The sequence below is a fragment of the Tetrao urogallus genome (genome assembly GCF_951394365.1).
Source record: "Tetrao urogallus genome assembly, chromosome: 5".
NCBI lineage: Eukaryota > Metazoa > Chordata > Aves > Galliformes > Phasianidae > Tetrao > Tetrao urogallus.
Genome location: NC_136818.1, coordinates 55,222,948 through 55,242,848, shown reverse-complemented (window position 1 = coordinate 55,242,848; position 19,901 = coordinate 55,222,948).

Here is a 19,901-nt window from a genome sequence, read left to right as displayed (position 1 = left end):
CAACACTACCACTTCTCCCAATACGACAACCCACATTTCAGAGCAGAGCTTGCAGAGAAGCCTGTGATGTAACAGCAAGCAATGCCACTAAATAATATAGATTGCATTCTTCTGAGTCAATACCAAAATACCGACCTACTCCATTTTTGAAACGACGACACTAAGAGAGTGCAAAATTGACTTACAAGAGAAATAACAGCTTGATGTTGCTATGGCCACTACAATTATGGGATATTTCTTAAAGAAACAGTTTCTTTCTCATGTTTAAGCTAGCAAAGGCAACTTTGTGTATCAGCTCAAGGTCACATAGGTTGTTCCCTATGCCAATTTTTTTTAAGCACCCTAATTCCAATGCCATCCCTGCAAAGCAGGCTGGGAAGGATGAGACCTGCAGCAAGAATCGTAACAAGGCGGCCCCACACTCACCTCCAGCAGCACATGCAGTGGAAATGAGCCCAGCAGTCAGGATCCAGCTCACTCCATCCCACCATCAGTAAGCCCACACCACTTGCCTGGCTCCATTGGATACCAGCCACTCCACAAGCACCGCAGATGCATCACCCCCCAAATCATCCTTTTCTTAAATAGAAGACCAGCTGTGTCAATCCTCGGGCAAGAGCGGAGCATAATATGCGATTTAGCCAAGGCATCACTGCACCCCCAGAGATCCTGGAGCACAGCAGCACTCCATCTATTGGCCAAGAATGAAGGACTGCTCAGCCATCATTGCATGCACTGATCCTGACACCGAGAACCCTCACTCCCTCCCCGCTTCAGGTTTCACATTCCCCCAGTGAAAACTAAATATCAGCAATGTCTTATTCTAAAATACAACACGAAATCCTGAGAACCTGAGAATGCAAAAGCTTGTAAAGCTATAACTGGTATCCACTAGTAGTGAGTGTGCACAGAGTTCAGGAGCTCACACGCTTCTTACTCACAGAGCACCCACCAACCCTACAGGGGAATAGGGAGGCTCCTGGACACTGTGCCCTCCCCATACACCAGGCCCAGCACAGGAGGCATCTGTACAACCCAAAATCTCCTCAATCTCAGCAAAGCCTGGAGTCTGGGATCGCAACTTCACTCCTCTGGTACCAAAGCCGATTGCAGCAACAACTTGTCCTGCCTGAGAGTCGTCCAGCAAATATAAACATGGAGTCTTTTATAACCTTCTGGCAATCATTTTTTGGTATTTATTTTACCTATTGATTTTATAACTCAGCTCCCCCACTGATGAGCTCCACCCAGCTGAGGCACAACCCTACACTCTTCCCTCTGCTTAGGATCACATCACCACCCTCTGGGTGCTCTGGGGGTGCTGGTGGACACAAAGCAGCAGACAGGGGCTCAACCCACCTGTAATGTACAGATGCTGAGCAGAGCCACACTGCAGTCATGCCAGCTGGTAATGCAGATGCTGCTAATCTGCTGGACTGAAACGAGCTCCAATTCATAGACGCACTTACCAAACTTACTCTGAATTTTTATATAAGAGAAGAAAACAGTCTGCAAACTCAGGAATTGGGAGCAATCTCCCCAAGGCCCCGTGTAACCCTCCTCACTGAAGTTAAAGGCATAAACACCCAATTTTCTCCTAACATACACAGACATAGAGCACCGCAGGACACGGAGCAGTTCCCAAAGCTGTAGGAGCAAAGTGTGGAGAAGAGGAGGGCCAGATGTTGGCCACAGCTTTTGGGGGTGCTGCCGGTGAGCAGCGCCGTGCCAAGACTGCGTGTGCTTGGGAATGGGATCCCTGGCAAACGGCAAAGGTGGAGCTGAAAGCGACGGAACATTTCTAAAGCCCAGCCCTCGTGGAAGATATAAATTATAAGCCGTTTTCTGAGCCTCGCATGGGTTGCCGCGTCTCGTGATAGCGCCAAGCCGCTCCATCGTTACAATCGCTTCCAACACCGCCCTGCATTAGCGATTTCTGCACAGAGGCGCGCGCTATTTCAGATCGGCGCTGAGGCAAAAAGACAGCATTGCAGCACCCGGAGAGCCCGCGGGCGGCAGCGCGGCCCCGCAGAGCCCCCCCCGACCGCGGGGCGCCGCACCCGGGGAGGGACGGAGCGACCCCCGGCTCTCGGCGCGGAGCTTCGGGAAGCGCGGACGGGAAACGGCGCAACTCCGCAGCGATCGAGCCGGGCGGCTCCGCGGCGTTACGGCGGTCGGGTCACCGCTCGCACCGGGTTAACAGGGGCAGAGCCGGGCCGCGCGGTGCTCCCGGTGCGCGCAACGCAGCCCCGCAGCCTTCGTGCGCCCGCAGCCGGGATGCGCGCACCCACAAACACACACACGCATGCACACGCTCAGCACGCTCAGCACACCGGGCCGCGCGGCCGCAAACTTCACCCCCCAGTAGCGGCGGGGGGAGCGGACATCTTGGGGCAGCCCCGCACCGCCTCCCCCCATTCTCTGCTGAGCAGGGAGACATTTTACCGAGCCCCATCCCTGGCGGCTCGGCTCCCGCTTTCCCCTCCCCACCCCGAAAGGCAGCGGCGCCGCGCGGCGTTACCTCGGAGCCCCGCGCCTCACTCCATCCCTCCGGCGGCGGCGGGCGCGGGAGCCCAGCACCGCGGCGGGCGGGGAGGGGCGGAGGGGAGGGCCGGGGGCAGGAGGGGGCGGAACGATGTGGCAGGAAGGGACACCTGGGCTCCTCCCCTCCGCTGCTATCTGCCCGCGGCCGTGCCCTGCCCCCAGCGCCGCTCGGCCAAGTTTGAGGGGCCGCGAGGAGGAGAAGAGGGAGAAGGAGGGGGGAGTGAGGAGGAGGGGGGGGTGGAAAAAAAAAAAAAGAAAAAAAAAAAAGAAAAAAAAAAAAGGAGGAGGAGGTGGTTCTGACGAAGCTCCGCCCGCCGCCCTCCATTGTTGCCCAGCCACCCTCACTGCTGATGGAGTGGGACTCGCGGTGGGGGGAGCTGCACGGGGGAGGCATGAGGCATAGGGGAAGGCTCTCGGAGGAAAGGAGGCAGGGTGTGTGTGTACGTGTGCAGAAAATGCAGAGGCTGCTTTTGGCCTGTTCTGTCCTCCGTTTTATGCGGCCGCGAGGCATTCTGTGGTCGCAGCGCTCTGCCGCTGCTGTCGGCTCCGTTCTGCTCTGCACCCGAAGTCGGTGGTTTCTCGGGTTCGAGGTTTGCTGGGCAGCATCCGGGCGGTGCTGGGCAGCCGTCGGGATGTACAGAACCGCGGGGTGATATACGGCTTTACATGCAAAGAGTATGTGATTATATTTTTAATTAATTTTAAGGCTCAAAAGTTGCCTAAAACGTGCTTGAAAAGCTTAGAAGTTCATTTTGTTACCAGATGTAAGGCTACTCGCATAGCTCAGCTTTGAGATGTTTCAGAGCAAACCTCGTAACTCAGGGATCTGCTGACTGTCGTGATAGCATGAGAGGAAACGTCCTTGGGTTGTGCCAGGATGGCCCAGGTTGGATACTGGGAAAAGTTTCTTCTCCAAAAGAGCAGTGAAGCACTGGCACAGGCTGCCCAGGGACGGGGGAGTCACCATCCCTGGACGTGTTCAGCCATGGAGATGTGGCACTGAGGGACATGGTTAGTGGACGGGGGGGGTGGGATGGTGTTGGACTTGGTGATGTTGATGGCCTTTTCCAACCTTTGTGATTCTATGATTCAGAGAGCTCCTCGGGGTCATTTCTGATGATGATGATGCACCACATCCCTGAGATGCTGGTCCCTCTGCAGAGGGCCTTGGAGACAAAATGTCTGCAGGCACCACACTGTGCAGCCTGGGGTGCTTTAGTTTGCAAATTGATAGCCAACGCTCAGACAGCCCCACCTGGCTGGAGCAGTATGTTGGAAGCCTGTAGGTGCTGGCCAATGATAACAGATGCTGTTCCAGCTCGTCCCTTTATTTAATACAGGATCTCTAACTATCTGGTGCTTGTAGGGAATGAAAGCTTCCCTTGGGTACAGGAGGAGTGAGTGCGCTGGCACACCTACACCTGCATGTGGAGTGCACTGGGAAGGATGGAGCAGTTGGCTTCCTCATTCATATTTATTCAGTGTAGCACTCATGGAAATAGCAGGGCATGTTTACCCCCACTTTTTTACTTCCTTTTAGGAAAAAAAAATACTGTTGTGTCATGTTTTGATAAACTTTCAACCTGAAAAAATACAAGGAATACTACCATTTAGCTGTGGTTTGGAAAGTGAAGGCAGTAGTACAGGGAAGTCCTTGGATCAGGAATTCCCTTGGCTCCTGCTCTCTGCTCTCGGCACTCACACAGCCAGGGGACAGCCCTGGCATGGGGACAATGGGACAGGAACTGGCTGCTGACACATTTCAGCTGGAAATCACAGGAGAGTTGGCAACATCCAGTGGGGGTACTGGGAATGGAAAAATCTCACTGCTTTTGAGATGAAGCTTATTAAGTCATTACAGGATGTGGAAGCAGGGGACAGACCTGGTGTCTGGGGAGGTTGGTTTAAATGCTAAGGTGCTGCATGACATTGATCACACACCTGGGAATTTGAATTTCAGAGGCACTGGTGCTTATCCCAGCAGAATGCTTTCAGACATGTAAAGATGCATTCTTATGTGTTTATTGTAGGACAAGTTTTCTTCTCCTGGGCATGTGGATGAGCTTCACTATTACTTAGTCCTGAAAAGCTTATGGAGATGACAAATCCTTATGATTCAGTCCATAATTGGCTCACAAGCAGGACCAAGAAGAAACTTTCCTGCATGGGAGAGCCTTTTCCCATTAGTTTGGGAGGCTCATTTCCCTCCTTGGAGCGGTGCTTGGCCATGCCATCAGGCAGGGCTGTGCTGCAGGCTGCAGGGTGAGGTAGGGCAGGGATTGCTGCCACGAGTCCTGGGTGCTGCTACAGGAAGCGTCATGCTGCAGGGCAAAGCAATGGCTAGATAGGGTGGTAACAGCCAGGATGAATCTGCTGGGTCAGACCTTAATGAGTGAAACCAAACCCATAGTAAGCTACAGTAGCATTGCAGTTTTGGAGTGTGGGTCTTTGGGAAGAGCTAGTGCTCTGTTACTCTTTCTGGGCTTCGTGCTGTTGCTCCCTGTTTGCGGTGTCAACAAAACCCTCTCTTTCTGCACTTTTCTTGTATTCAGCTAAATAATCCCCAAAAAAGCAACCAGCAGATTACACACAGCAGATAAAGTGCTTCCTTTTTGGGTGCCTGATCCCACAGACATGCTTTGCCACTTGCACGGTGCCGCAGCCTTCTCGCCCTCTGAAAATCTATGTGTCTAATCAGGCGACCTTGCAGAGCTACTCATTAGAAACTTGGCCAAACCACAAACATTTGTTTCCTTGCTTTATGCCAAACTCTGAGAAAGGAGGAAGGAGTGGCACGGAGCTCATGTTAATGAGTTCTTCATTCCCCACAGAGAGATAATCAGAGCACTGCACTGAGATTCATCAACATTTTTTATTAGCACTTTAATGGCCTACATCTTTTTTTTTTTAATTATTTTTTCATTTTTAAGGAGTTCCTTCGGCTAAGAGCTAGATAATTCCTCCTGCAGCTGTGCTTTAGGAGCAGCTCAGGGGATGTGCATGCCAAATTACTTTACCTCTAGTTAAATATACATATATACCACAAGATTTCCTGGGTGCCTCCTTTTTCAATCAAGGGCATTATGCCCTCAATCCATCTCTTCTCGGTTGCATGGAGTTTGGGGTTTCTTTCATGGTCAGTTCGGGTCTTTCATAAGATTCAAGGCAGTTTGTAGCTCCTAAAGTTGGGGCAGTGTCCCTCCTCCCATAGCAAACTGTGGTGGCCAGCAGCAAGGGCAGCTGTTCTGGGGTCCCTTAGGCTGGAAAGGGAGAGAGCTGCTGCTTTTATGCTGTCACTTAGGATGACTGTTGGCTGGAAACATCGCTACAGTTTCTTCCCATGCCTCCCCCACTCCCCAGTGACCAGGTTTCCTTCTGGTCTTCTGGAGAGGGCTGTGAGAATATATACATTAAAGACAGACGGGCAGTGAAATGCTGCAGGATAGCTGGGGTTATGAGAGTATTATAAAGGAATACTCTGTACTTTTTCCTGAATCGAACCCCAAGTGTTTCCTGTCAGACCTCAGCACAATGGGACTCAAATGTCCAGTTCATTACATTCACATTTCCTCCAAAGCGCAGCCTCTTTCCTTTAAATGCAGAGGACAGGAAGGAATGCTCTCTGCCCCCCACTTGTGTCTCTCCACTGACTTTGTCTCATTGGAAAGGGACTTTGAGGCATTCAGCATTCACTGCCATCAGTTGGTTGCCTCCCTTCAATCCATACTGCCTTGGGATCTGAGAGGTATAAATATGGAAGGATCCTGCTGAAATCAAAGAGAGCTTCGCTGGGAGAACACTGGCATGAATGAAGCAAAATGAGATCCGTAGGGAATAAAATGCTAGTGCTGGGGGGAAAAAAATCAAGATTCACAGCACTAGTCCAGAAGAATAGTAGCTCATATCACATTTAAAAAAAAACATAGTTCTCATTTCCTCCTTATCGCTGTAGGACAGGAAAGAACATCCTGCCTCTTTTAATATGAGCAAAATACAAGTTATTTTTGGAAGAAAAAAATCATGCTCAGGGCACATTTTTCAAAAGACATCTCTAATCTGTGATTCTGATGATGCACGTGGAGCAAAGCACATCCTTCTGCATCCAGAAACCCAGCTTTATCACCTCAGCACCATCCGCACTCAGGTGTCTGTCGTTTGAACAGGGGTTAGCAATGCTGTGCCCAGAAGCCATCTCCAGGGGGTGATGGGGGCAATGGTGGAAAACTCAGCCCAGATATTGGGTCTTTCATGGTGAGCTCTGCAGGGGGCTTCTGTGATGGATTCCAGGGCAGGCTTCCACTTCTTTGTTATCTCCAAATGTAGGACAAAGCTCACCCTCTCAGTCTTTCTGCACTGGACTTCTTGTGCTAAGCACAGACCGATAGAGATGTGTGTGCTATCATCTCCTGGGCTGAAGTTTGGAAGTTTTGAGCATAAAGTCAAACTCAGGGCCTTTGGGATGGGCTGTTGCTTATTTTGTTTGATGAATTGCTTGAAAGGACAGCACAGAGATGAAATCAGCCTCAGATTTGTTAATGTGAATAAACAATATTAATTCATGAATAATGTTCAATTCTGATTCTGCGTAGGTGGCTGTTAATCCCAATGCCTCTTTTGAAGTAAGTAAGAGTGAAGAATATATGTTTGCACCATCGCTAATGATAAGGATAAACAAATGGTTAATCATTTACCAGTGCCAGATTAACAGACTCCAAATGTACTATAAAAAGAGCTCTACTTTCACTTTAAAAACCATTAATTGAGTGTAAGATTTTAGCTCCTCTCCACGTGAAGGGCCCCAAATACCTAAGCAGGCTCTGGGGAATGACCTCATCTATAGTTTCTGAGCGTGTTTCCGAGGATACTAATGCTAGGAACAGATGCTTGTCAGTGATGAAACCCTGGGGTGCACAGCAGGGGCCAGGCGTGCCCATGGGACAGCCCAGACCCCAGTGGGCAGCATGGGTCAGCAGCAGACCAGTCGAGCATCCTGGCACTCACCCGTGATGTGCTGCAGCCCCTGAGAGCACGCTGAAAAAATCCATCCGGAGCTATTCCTATGAAGTCAGTGGATTACTCATGTGCTTAAAGCAGTGATTTCCCTAGCGGGACAAATTGTGTTCCATGGTTTTCATCCGCAAGGACGTGAGGTTGTTTCTGCTGACCGTCTCAGCTTGTTCTCAGACAGGAAGCAGAGCGGGGCAGCGCGGACCCAAAGTCAGCTCTGTGCAAACAGGCGGTGGAAACTCCCAACAGATCCACCACAGAGGTATGTGGATGGTTGCGAGGGGAAAACCCGTGCTTGTCTTTGCCCGGCAAATCCGGATAATTTTGCAGAACGTGTTTTAACCAGCTCCATGTCTGGCTCGTTCCCTGCTGCTGGCGCACAGTGAACTGCAACGTCAGGAGTTTTGACCGGGGTGCCTGAACTCTCTGGGACTCTGCAGGGAAAGACAAATGGATCTGCACGGCAGGCTTCCGTGTCACCGCCATTCCCCTAAGGGAGATAAGGCAACTGCGGGGGAGGAAAAGCACAAATCCCCCTTAACAACAGTAATAAATAATTCTATGTGCAATCACTTATGTACTAGAGAATAACGTACAGTCACTTATACGCTAGAAAATAGAGCACAGATCCATTATCTAAGAGAGGTACTAAATCTTTGTAAATGTACAGCAGAAGAGGAAGCTCAAACCACTGTGCGGAAAACAGACCTCGGATTGTCTCAAGATAGATGGTGGAAAGACACCAAACATCAACAGAGTTCCCGAGAGTGGGAGATACATCAGTGCAAATTGAGTATCTGGTCCCCTGGAGTTCTGCAAATCATCAAAAAAGACATTAATGTCATTAGTAAAAGCAACAAACGTGCCTATACTTATTACTTATTTGTAATAAGATTTGGCTAATGTATAATTAGCAGGCTTCAGAAGTCTTAAACGACCTCTGAGATTAGTTTCTCTGTCACACTGAAGTTCACCAGAAAATTCCCATTGTTTCAGTGGAGCTGCAGCTTCCCCGTCAGCCCCTACACCCTCATCTGGACTGCCATTAGCATATGCAAAACATCACATAAATCCATGAGAACTGTGTGTATATATACATAAACATGCATCAATTTTGTTTGATTATTTACTGTATGAGGATAGTCTTTGATCAGGAGATTTCCCAAGAGGAAATAGCACTCTCCTGCTAAGCAGGACAGCAAGCTATGCTATGGATTTGTGATGTGTACACACAGGATTACCCATCAGCTGGCTTGAACACATCCAGTTGTGCATGGCTGATGGAGCTGGCTCACTGTCCTTGTGCTGTGATGCTTTTCTCCACATTTGAGCACATCTGAAATGTTATTTAAACGCAAGCCTAACTAGGGATGCACATATCCAAAGAAATGGTGCACTGGGATGGGCACATCCTCATGCACCTGCTGGACTGGCTTCTTGACTTGGATCCTCAGGTCAAAAAGATGAATTGGGTGACACCAAAAGGCTCTGTACAAGACTGCAGTTTGAGTTACTGCTTCTCAGAAGGCTCTCAGGACTTCAGTCTTTGGTAGGCTTGTGTGTGCTTGTTGGGAAAATGGTACCGGAAAGCTCAGATGACACTAAAGCAGATGAGGATGGTAATGTTGGAGCTGGTCTTCTGTCAAAGCTGCTGCATCCTCATCCAGCATCCTGCCTGATGTTCAGGTGTGAAACCAGCTCCAGATCTGCCAGCTCTGCTCTGTGTTCTACAAGTTTGTGTCTTTTCAAAGCTGTTGAATGCATGCACAAGAACCATCTGTTTCACTTCCTTTGCACTACCAGAGTGTGATTAGGCTGGTCTGGCACCAAGAAAATGGGGCTGGGTGCTTTCTGAACACCAGATGATGCTCTCACCCTCCGGGAGCACCCCTGCTGCCTGGGGCTGGGGGTACAGCTCTTGTACAGAAGGCTTGGTCTTGGTCTCCTCTGTGCTATGCTCTGGAGCTAGGGGAGCTCAGGGCAGCTTCAGCTGCTATGCTTGTCTTAGAAACTGTTCAAATGCCATCTTTTTCCCATGTGGAGTTTGTTCCATGCAGAATTTGTTTCATGATCCATCTTCTGTTGCTGGCAGCAGAGCTGTGCCTCTGATGCTGTCAGAAAGCTACTCCTGCTCCACAGGACATGCAGCTGGGACATTGCCTCCCCACTGTGGGGACAGTGCTGGGACAGCTGCAGGCTGGGCATGGGAGGGAATCCTCCCTGTCCTTTCAGTGAACAATGTGGCCCCTTTACTGATGATGTTGTTATCAGTAGTTCAAAACAAGATAGCAAAAATACTTTCCATGCTGTGCAATTGGCTTCCTAGATCCAGCTACAGAAATGATGCTGGTGTTGTCAAGGGTTATCGGTGAAATTTCTAATGCTAATGAAAAGATAACACAGTGTTAAAAAAAAAAAAAAAAGAGTAGATTCATGAAGTGGGATTGTATTTCTGTCTCTGCTGTAAACTTTGTGCGTGAACACAAGCAGGTTCTCAAGAGGAAATGCTTTCACTGAATTTGCATCTCCAAGCAAATAAGGCCAAGCATTCAGATACAAGAATTTCCTTTCAAATCGGAATGCAGCAGGTATTGCCATAATTCACAACCTGGGTGTTCTTTTTCCCAAGCCCAGACTAAAGTGTCCTGAGCCTCTGATGACTCCAGTGGGATCTGACACTGTATTTCTACTGCAAAGCCTGCTGCCCAGCAGGCAGCACCAGCTGTGCTTGCAGAGTTCTGTGTGGATCCTGCCTTTCTCTCAGACGAAGTCAAACTGTTGATTCGAGACTGATGAACTGCTGTGAATACTCTGCTTTATCAGAGGAAATAGTTGGAGGCTGAAGTCTTGGTCCCTGACAAGTCTTTGCGAGGATATTAGCATGTCTTGCCAAGATCTAGTAATTCCCTCGCAGCCAATGCAACATTCCTCAGAGGCCATAAGGCGAGATGGGAAAGGGGATCATGTGGCTCTGTATAGGCTCATTTAGTTACTACACAGAAAGAGATACATCAAAACCCACCACATGTTGGTGGATCTATTAGAAGCATCTCTCTTTCAGATGTCTAGTGTAAGAAAGAAAAGGACGTATTTTTGAATGCTGTCCATGCAATTTGATATACTGAGCAAAACAAATAGTGTGGAAATCTAGGGATAATACAAGGGAATTGGGGAAGAAGATGTATTGTACAGCTATTACTAGCTTTTGTTTGCCTGCTCTCTGGTGAAACCAGAGCGTCAAGAGAAGAAAAACAGAGAGATACTAAACCTGATCCCTGTAACAGTTCATGCAAAACTCTGCCCTTCTGGGAGCTCCCCATGGTAGGTTAAGCCCAACTTTCAAAAGATGAGAAGCAGGTTTTCAATTATGGCATCGAGAACTCTCCAGTGGGGATTACAAGAGGATGATCCAGTGAGATGTGCCCTTTGAGACTTGCTTTTAATTCATCCAGAGGACGAACCCTCAGATCGGTTCTCTTGTAAGCATCCAGGTCTGCACAGAACAGGGCAGCAGGCACCAGCAGTGGAAATGGGGCTACTGGTGTACTTCCATGGCTGTGCTGTGCTCATGCTAAAATATGGTGTGCTCGGTTATCTGTGAAGACAGCCTTGCTGCATGCTGATTTGGGTACCTTTGTGCCACACACCATTGCCAGGCTGTTTCTCCAGCCTGAAGGGCAATGGGAATTGTACCAGCAGCTTCGGAGAAAACAGGCCAGCAGGGAGGGCTTTGCATCTCCTACGCTAAGGACCTTTATTTGGTTCAGCACTCATTATTCTGACAGTTGTCTCATTTATTCACTTTTTACATCAAAATCCATTCTTTCAAAGCTTATGTTAAGCCTTAATCTTCAGCATGTGCTAATAGTATTAATCACTCTGGAAATACGTCTGTCTTCTCCACTATCTGTAGCTATGTTGATGATACTGCTTTGGCTCAATGTTTTGTCCCAGCTCTCTGGGAGTGGCTCTTGAGTGACTAAATAGATGCACAGCAAGGGACAGGGGCAGGAGACAAAAGAAAGTTGAAGGGATGCCATTTGGTTGTGCCCCCATGTTTCAGAGTTTGTGGCACTCTTAGCTGCAGCATGGTTCAGCCCTGGATTCTTCCAAATTTCCTCTATACATTCCATCTGTTGTGGAGGAAACATCACACAGCACACCCAGGGTGGCAAAGACAGACCAGACAACTTCCACGAAGGGTCCTACCATCACTGGCATCAAGGGCACATGAGATCTGTGGACAGGAGAGCCAGCTCTTGGAACCAGTTTGGGATCCTGCAGATCAAGTTAAGCATCCTGCCCATATGTTTTTTGTCTTTTTATTAGCCAGGTTCCTGTATGTGCATTTCTTCAGAAAAATGGAAGATATTCTGGATGGCTTTGAAACCTTCTCTTGGATGTATTAAGAAGTAACATAATGTGAGGAATCACCAGCAGAGAAATTCAGCTAGGACTAAAAATAGTTTTCTATTTCAAAAAAATTCTTGTTCAAAAAAATGCTAGTGTCCAGTTTTGTGATTTTTATGTTTCTTTTATACAATGGACAGTCTTAAAGTAAAAACATCCTCTTGGGCACCATCTTATTTCTTTCACAATTGGCTGAACCAGGTTCTCTGTTGTTCCTGATCACAGAATATCTCACAGCTAGCTACAGCAACTGTGGAAAAGTACTGGTAACAGCAGAAAGGTTGCAAGTACAGCATGTTAGCTTATTGGAATATAACTTAACTGCTGAAAAACAAATGATGGTTACAAGCACATGACCAGTCACTTTGTGCTTCTTGGCCCATGGCTTAAGAACTGCAAATTAGTAGAAAAATGTTCACAGTTAATTAAAATCTTTACTGTGGTAGAGGTCAGTAGAGATGGCTCTGCCCACAATTGCACACAGAAAACTTTCAGCACACTTGACAAATCACTTCCCATATCTTATTTTCCCATTTTTAGATAGCACAGAATGCTTGCAGACCTTTTCCACAACCCACAGCAGGTTCCAGAAAAACAAATTCCACCATGGGACATTTGGTAGACTCAGGATTACTATGGATATATTACTGTTGTACTGCAAGTTGCACATGCTGAAATAGTCCTTGAGGTGAAAAAGATAAGGTTATTTTTAGACATTGGTAGTACATGAAAATGTAAAATGCATGGTATGGTATGTAGGTAGGACTGGATCAGAATACTCATTTCTTCTTCACTGATCATCTATTTTGACTCTTTGGGGTAGTAGTCTTCTTTCAGCTCAGAGCACATTGTCGTTGTTTATGTTAACATTAGCATGTGATTATAGCTAGGAAAGACTAATCAAGTTGCAGCCCAGCTCTTTTCTAGTGAATGTTTTGCCATGAGGCATGCTTAAGAAGTCTGGAAATGAGCATAAAATTGAAATGAGCTACTTCATGCCTTTACTACTGCAGGAACAATAGCCATGTCCCAGAACAAATTTATTGAGAAAATCATTTTTGCTGTCAACACTAGTGGGGAAAAGTCCAAATTCCCATTCAAGCTCAAGCACAGTTGCCCAAGTTAAACAAACATTAAAAAATAGTATTTTGTGATTATTTTTACTTCCTCCAAAAAAATGCAGTACATATTTTCATTGCAGGCTAAGATGTTCTCGTCAGATGCAACACTTTGTATTACCTGTTGCTGATGCTTCTCCTTGGGCTCTTTCCCCCCATCTCTGCCTGCCCCTTGTCCTCGTTCTGTGGCTGTGCTGCTGGAGTCACCACTACTTTTAAAAGTTCCCTTTGAACCAGACGGATCCTGCTGGCACGAGCCGTCGGCAGCCGTCATTTCTCCAAGCTCTTGCCTTATGTTGCATTGCCTTGGCAACAAGATTTGGCAGCAGCCTTGAACTTGTCTGGGTCTGCCGCAACGCGTCAAGTCGTACTGCTCGCTGGCACCTCACGTTGCTATAACGACTGCTAACAATAAAACTCATCTCTCGTCTTAAAACAGGAACTTTTACACTGTGTTTCCTGGCAGAGCTGCAGCTAGATTATGGGAATCCTGGCTGTGTTGCTTCTCCTTCATCTTCCTTTTTGCATATGATAATAGAAGAGTGAGGTACTCTGCTCTCCTTCCAGTAAAACATATATAGGAGGATAGAATATGGACTCTGGCATGGGGGGACAGGTTCTCACAACACACATATCACTAGTTTGGTGGAGATGAGGCTTTCAGAGCCAGAGGAGCCCTGTAATGAATGAGGAGCACTTTTAACCTTTGGAAATGTACAGCAAAGATGTAATCAGGCAGTGCAGCCATAGGCTGGGTGGAAGTTTCCCACTGCCCTAACTCACCTCCTTCCTGCACTTCCACTCACGAGGACAGTGTGAAGCATTCATCCTTTTCCTGTACGTCATAGCGACGTGTGTCTCGTGCAGACTGTCTGTCACCCTCACTTTTTCATAACACGGGTCATTTTTCTTCAAAGGGGCAGAATCCATAAGCCAACAGTTGAACAATGGGAAAGCTTGTTTAGGAACAATCAGAACTGTTTATGGCTTTTTTCCCCAGCCTCTGCTGCTCGGCTCTTTTGAAGGAGCCACAGTGTGAAACAGCCTCTGGCAGGAAGAGAGGTGGCCCACATAGGACAGAAGAAGCATGCAGTCCTGAAAGACCATCCCTCTGTTATAAGCAAAGCTAAAACCTCCCTGTAGCTTTCAGATGAGTGATCTTAGACTGGTGTCTCACAGAGCTTTTTGGGACAGGTGTAATGTCCACTCAAGCCCTGCCCCAGCCCTAGTGGGCCTGAAGATGCTCCTGCTCCCTCTTCCCCATTTTCTTACAGGCGTCCTTTTAATTGCTTCTTTTTTTTTTTCTTTTTTTTTCTTTTTTTTTCAGGCTACTGCTTCCTTTTGAGCCTCCATTGCCTGTGCTGAGCTGCTGAGGGCCAAGCAATGACCAAGGGGATGTGCTTGCAGCCAGACTTCTGTGGATGTCATGTTTCAGTTGAAACACAAAATCACATGAAGTTTTCTGACTCCGCACCTGGAAATTTGGTTTTGCAGATTAAAACAACCAATCAAACATAGTGTTTTAAAGAAAAACATTCTGTTTGAAAAGCCTGGGGATCAGCTCTGTGGATAGGCCTCATGGTTGTAGCATCTAAAAGCTGGACAATCCAGCTAACAGCTGGAGTACCATACTTGAGGTCCTGGATGATCCCAAACTGCCCATGGATGTAGGCTGTGGATTGTCCTTCCTTGGGCATGGGAGTTCAAGTGGCCAGGCACACAACTAAAGCCCTCAAACAGACTCTCAGTTTGGTGCATAGCAGGCAGGGCACGTGTCTGTGTCCAGGTGTGAAATGCTGATCACAGGATCGATATGGTTAAGCTTCAAAGTCTACTTGGGACACATACAGCATATTTAATCCCAGCTTTTCCACTTCGTCCTATTATCTGACAAAACACTTTGTGCCTGGACTCCTGCAACCGCTGGAATAAATACGTGTTTCTTGTGCTGTGATTCATTTAATACATTGCATAGCATGGTATTCCAACATTCTCAGACCTAAGGGGGATTTCTGCAGGTGCATTTCTGCATTTTTATCTGGGGAGATAAGAAAGCTTGTATGATAACAGTGCTTTCTGTTGCCAGGCCAAAACATAGGCATGTATGTCACTGAACCCTAGTAGTGTTTGTGCTGACAAAACCTCATGCTACAAATTTCCTATTGCTGTCTCTCCTGCATGGCACCCTGCATGGGCAGTCCATGGGGAGCTGCCTTGTTCCACTTTCACCTTCCCAGATCCACTGAGGTGAACCAAGAGCCAAAGGTGACCAATGTCATTAAAAAGCTCTGGGCTTGCTTGTGGAAATGGGCCATCTCAGAAGATCAGATTGCAAAACAGGAGTCTCAATTTCATCTGTGCCCAACAAGAAAAGAAGGGAAGGAAAGCTACAGATGTAATAAATGTATCATGGGTATAGGAGGGCTGATAAGATAATGGCAGTTCTCTTAAGGTTTATTTCCTGGCCTTGATCTCTTGATATGGATCAAGATTACAACAGAGTTAATGGCTCTGTCACATGGTAATTGGTCTCAGGCAATTTTGGTTGCTACTTGCCAGACTGCCCTCTCTCTCTCCTTCTCATATGCAATCTGATGCAATATAGCATTGTAAGAACATAGAAGATAGCTCAATTAGGACGATTTAATTAAAAGCTAGGTATTTTGAACAGTTTTCATAAAACACCTTTGCAACAGAAGTTGCACCGTTTAACTGAGATTCAACAGCTGCTTAGAAAGGGCAGTTTAATCTCTTTAATCATTTCAGATTATATATCATTCACAGTACTGCTTGATATATGAATTATTAAAATATTTTACATTATCTACATTGGAAAGCTCATTAGAAGCCTCCCAGAGACCCATAACGCCCAGGAAATAAGCATCAAACATTTGGGCTTAACAGGAAAGCTCATTTCACTTTCTCTTATTTAACTTACTAATCATTTACTATTCAAGTGAAATGAGCAGTACTGCCAAGAGTCCTCTGCTGACTCTTTCAGCCTAGGGATCCATCAACCTCTGCAGGGGTTCATCTCAGCACCAGTCCTCAGTGCACCCTGGGCCCCCACTGCACTCATCCACAGGCTTGACGCTGGTCAGGATACTGAACATCCAGGGGTTTCCACGGCCTGATGAGGGCATCCCACCAGGATGAAGTAAAGCTGGGACCCAGGAGCCTGGAGCTCTCTCGGTCTGCTGGGTGAAATAAGGGCCCTAGCACTGGGAACTCAAGAACTCTGCACTGGAGGGCAGAAAATGCAGTAACACCACATTACTTTTGTACATCTTCCGCCTGTCAAATGGGCTGGGTGCTGCCTGCTGCAGAGGACTTGTCACTAGCTTAATCAGATGTCTGCAAAATGCTTTTTGACCCCTATACATCTGTTCTTACAAGATGATCATTTTCTGCAATGAAGTTCCTACACAGGATGCTTATCAGTTTGCCATCATTAATTTTACCAGGAAGGGAAGGAAATTAACCTGAATTTTAATGTTCGGCAAGCCCTTAGAAGTCTCCTTTGGGTACTGAAGCTTTCACAGCATGTTTTAAGGCGCATAATGGCAACTACGTAGCTCTTACACATGTCAATATTTACCTTCTGTTTTCTGCTTTCTTTAGCACATTCTGGGGAGATGGGAATCGTAGAACCACAGAATGCAGAGTGCTTTCCTTTCAACCTTTGTTAAATCAAGATCTTAATCAGAAGACAGCCAGAAGAAGTGTGGCCAAATTTTATCACCAACACAAAGCAGAAAGGTGCTTTTAGCAGCGGGTTACTTCATTTCGAACTACAAGGAGACGTCAATACCACATCAATGCTCTGTGCGCAGTGGTGCTTGTTATTTCTGCCCTGAGCCGGGGCCAAAGCAGAGAGAAATCAATGGAGCACGCACTCTTTGCTCCCTGCTCTCCCCGGGGTTGCAGTGAAGGGCAGGTCGGCCTCTCTTCCTGGATAGGACGTGAGAGAGCGACCTCAGGTTGCAGCAGGGTAGGTGCGAGGAACATTTATTCTCCACAATGGTGATGCAGGGGAACGGGCTGGCCGCAGGAGCGGTGGAAGGGCTGCGCCCGGAGGCGCTCAGGAAAAGGGCAGCGGGGCATTGATGGATACGGGTTAGCGCGCGTGGCTGGGGATGGGCTGACGCTTCTGCCGCCGCGCTCCGACCTGCGTCCAAGACACGGAGCCGACCAGCACATCCTGCACAGCAGCGGGAGCACGCCACGAGCGCTACGGCAGAAGCACGAAGCAGCTCCGCAGGCACAGCGCTGCCGCGAGGACGGAACCGCACTGCGCAGCCGCGCGCCCTCTTCCGCCGCGCCGCGACCCGGCGCTCCCGTGACGTCATCGGCGGCGGCCCGCAGCGGCGCACGTGGGCGCTGACGTCGCGGTGCGGCCGGCGGGCGGGACGGCAGCAGGTGAGGGTGAGGGGGGCGGCAGGGCCCGGCCTGAGCGGGGCGGCGGGCGGCAGGAGGGGCTTGGGCGGGCCGGAGCGCGGCGCGGCCCCCTTAATCGCGCTCGCCGGGCCCCGCCTGTCAGCCGCGGCCTGCGGAGGCATGGCGTGGGTGCCGCATCTCTGTTTGGAGCCGGCCTGTGCCCCGGGGGCTGATTGGTGTGTAGTATATAGGTCGCTTACTACGGCCTGCTGCTGCTCGGCCTTAGCGTTCCCTTCTGTAAAACGAGGAGCGGTCTCTCAGAGCGGTTGCAGAAACAAGCCCGTGTAAAAACACAGAGCATTTAATCACGAGGCCCGGCGTGTTTTCAGCTTGGGATGAGAGCGCTTTATGGGGTGCGAAGGTTGTGCTGCGTTTCACTTCTGCCCTTTGCTTTCTCAGGCACGTTTCTAAGGCTGAGCAAATTACCGAATGGTGTTTGGTGTGAGGGGAGGCAAGAGGAGTCCGGACGTGGGGAGCAGCGTGGGCAGGTAACAGGGTGGTCCGGTATCTCTGGAAAAGGTAGGCCGGGGAATGAGACCGTGCCCTGCGACCTTAATTGAACTCTGCTTGGTCTTAACTGCTGAAATGGTTAAATAATGATAGAGAAGCTGTGTTAGATTCAAGCAGGGCAATAATTATGGCTATGAAAGGAAAGGCCACCTGCTAAAATTTATATGAGGATCAGAGTGAGTGACAACCGAAGATCTCAGGGAAAATAGCTTCTTAGCACGTTTTTCATTGCTGCTCTAGGTTAGTTGTGTTTTAGCATTGCAAGTGAATCTTTCAACAGCAAGAATGCTTTTTAATGTTTTTTTCCTCATCCCTTTTACTTGAAAACAAAATCGTGGCTTGTCAGCAAGGGGCTTTATTAAAAAGAAAAGCCTTGTCATTCCTTGCCTATTCAAATGAGACTTTCTGGCTTCTGAGGTTAAAGCACAGGTCTAGAAAGAAAGCTGTGTCCTTGTTGCTCTTTAACCTCTGTGTTTTTTTTCTCTCTCTGAACATAAATCAGCATCAGTGTTATGGAATGTTACATGAACTTGTTATGGAGGACAGACAAAAATGATCACAGTACAGTTCAGAGTAGCTTGCAAACTGCAAAAATAAAATACAAAATTTGTCTTGGAAATAAATCTGAGGTATAATCTAATCCCAATGAAAGCACTGTGGTCAAGTTATCAATTTGATGGTGTGGAGAAAGGTGACTTATGATCTTTATTTGCTTCTTGTGCTCTGGATTTTGAAAAACAGTACCTGTGGTCAGCTAGGTTGTCTCACATACCTGGTGCGCTGAGAAGCTGTTGTGCTAAGAGGTGTAAATGGTGGACTCAGGTTGAGATCTTTACACCTGAAAGCAGCAGATTTTGATTCAGTTCTTGGCTTGGTCACAGCCAAGAACTTGTGTGGCCTTTGTCAAATCACATTGCCTTTCGATGATTCTGTGGAATAGAGGCAGCATTCCTGTTTAGATGACAAAACATCACGGAACAGAGACTGTACCTTACTGTGTTTTGGCACAGGACCATAATGTTTCTTAAGTATTTTGTTAGCTACTGAGGTGTAAATAGAGTTAAGAGCATGGATAAGTAAAAAGTATTTGAGGCCTGCATACTGTTTGCTTCTCCTATCTATAATCTGTTTGTGGACATGGCTGTGAAGTGAGTTGATAAACAAACTGGTCAGAATGAAATGCTGCCTAGCATGACATTCAGGGAACACCGAGCTTATTCACCTTGCCCCGGAATGTGGTAGCATTAAAGTTACAAGATCCCATCTGTACTTAAAAATGAGAAAGAAATGGGTAGAGGACTGGGAAGGGTATTTTTGTTTTCTTAGGCACTGACAGGGAGACATGAGTGAAGAAAATGGAGACAATCTCTGAAGATGTTCAAGTTACTTAATCTTCATAGCCGTTCAGGCCAAGCCTCCTGCACAGCTTGCACATCCTTTGCAGTGAGCAGGTGCCTGCTGCTGCAGCCTTCTGCTTGCCAGCACAGCAGCATGGCTTCCTGCATCTCTGCATGATGCTCGCAGCAGGCTTCAGCTACTTGTAATTTTTGGGTAGCAAATTGAGAGGTTGATGTTCCTTGCCTTACCGAAGACGCATCTATTGCAGAATCACAACAAGGGGTTGTGGTTGACCCGTGTCCTTGTTTTCCCTTCCATCCACCTGTGCCCCATTCCTTCCTGCTGGGTCCCAGCTGAATTCTGTGGAGCTTTTGCCAAAGGTCTTTAGAGAAGGTTCCTTTAAGCTGCCTTAAGTCCTCTTGCAGTCACCTATAGGAGCTCAGTGGGCCATTCCTCCTATTACAGTTGTGTTCCTGCTGTGTGAGCTGGCCTGCAGCCCAGAGGTGAATGCACCTAGTGAAATTCTTCTGTCCTTGG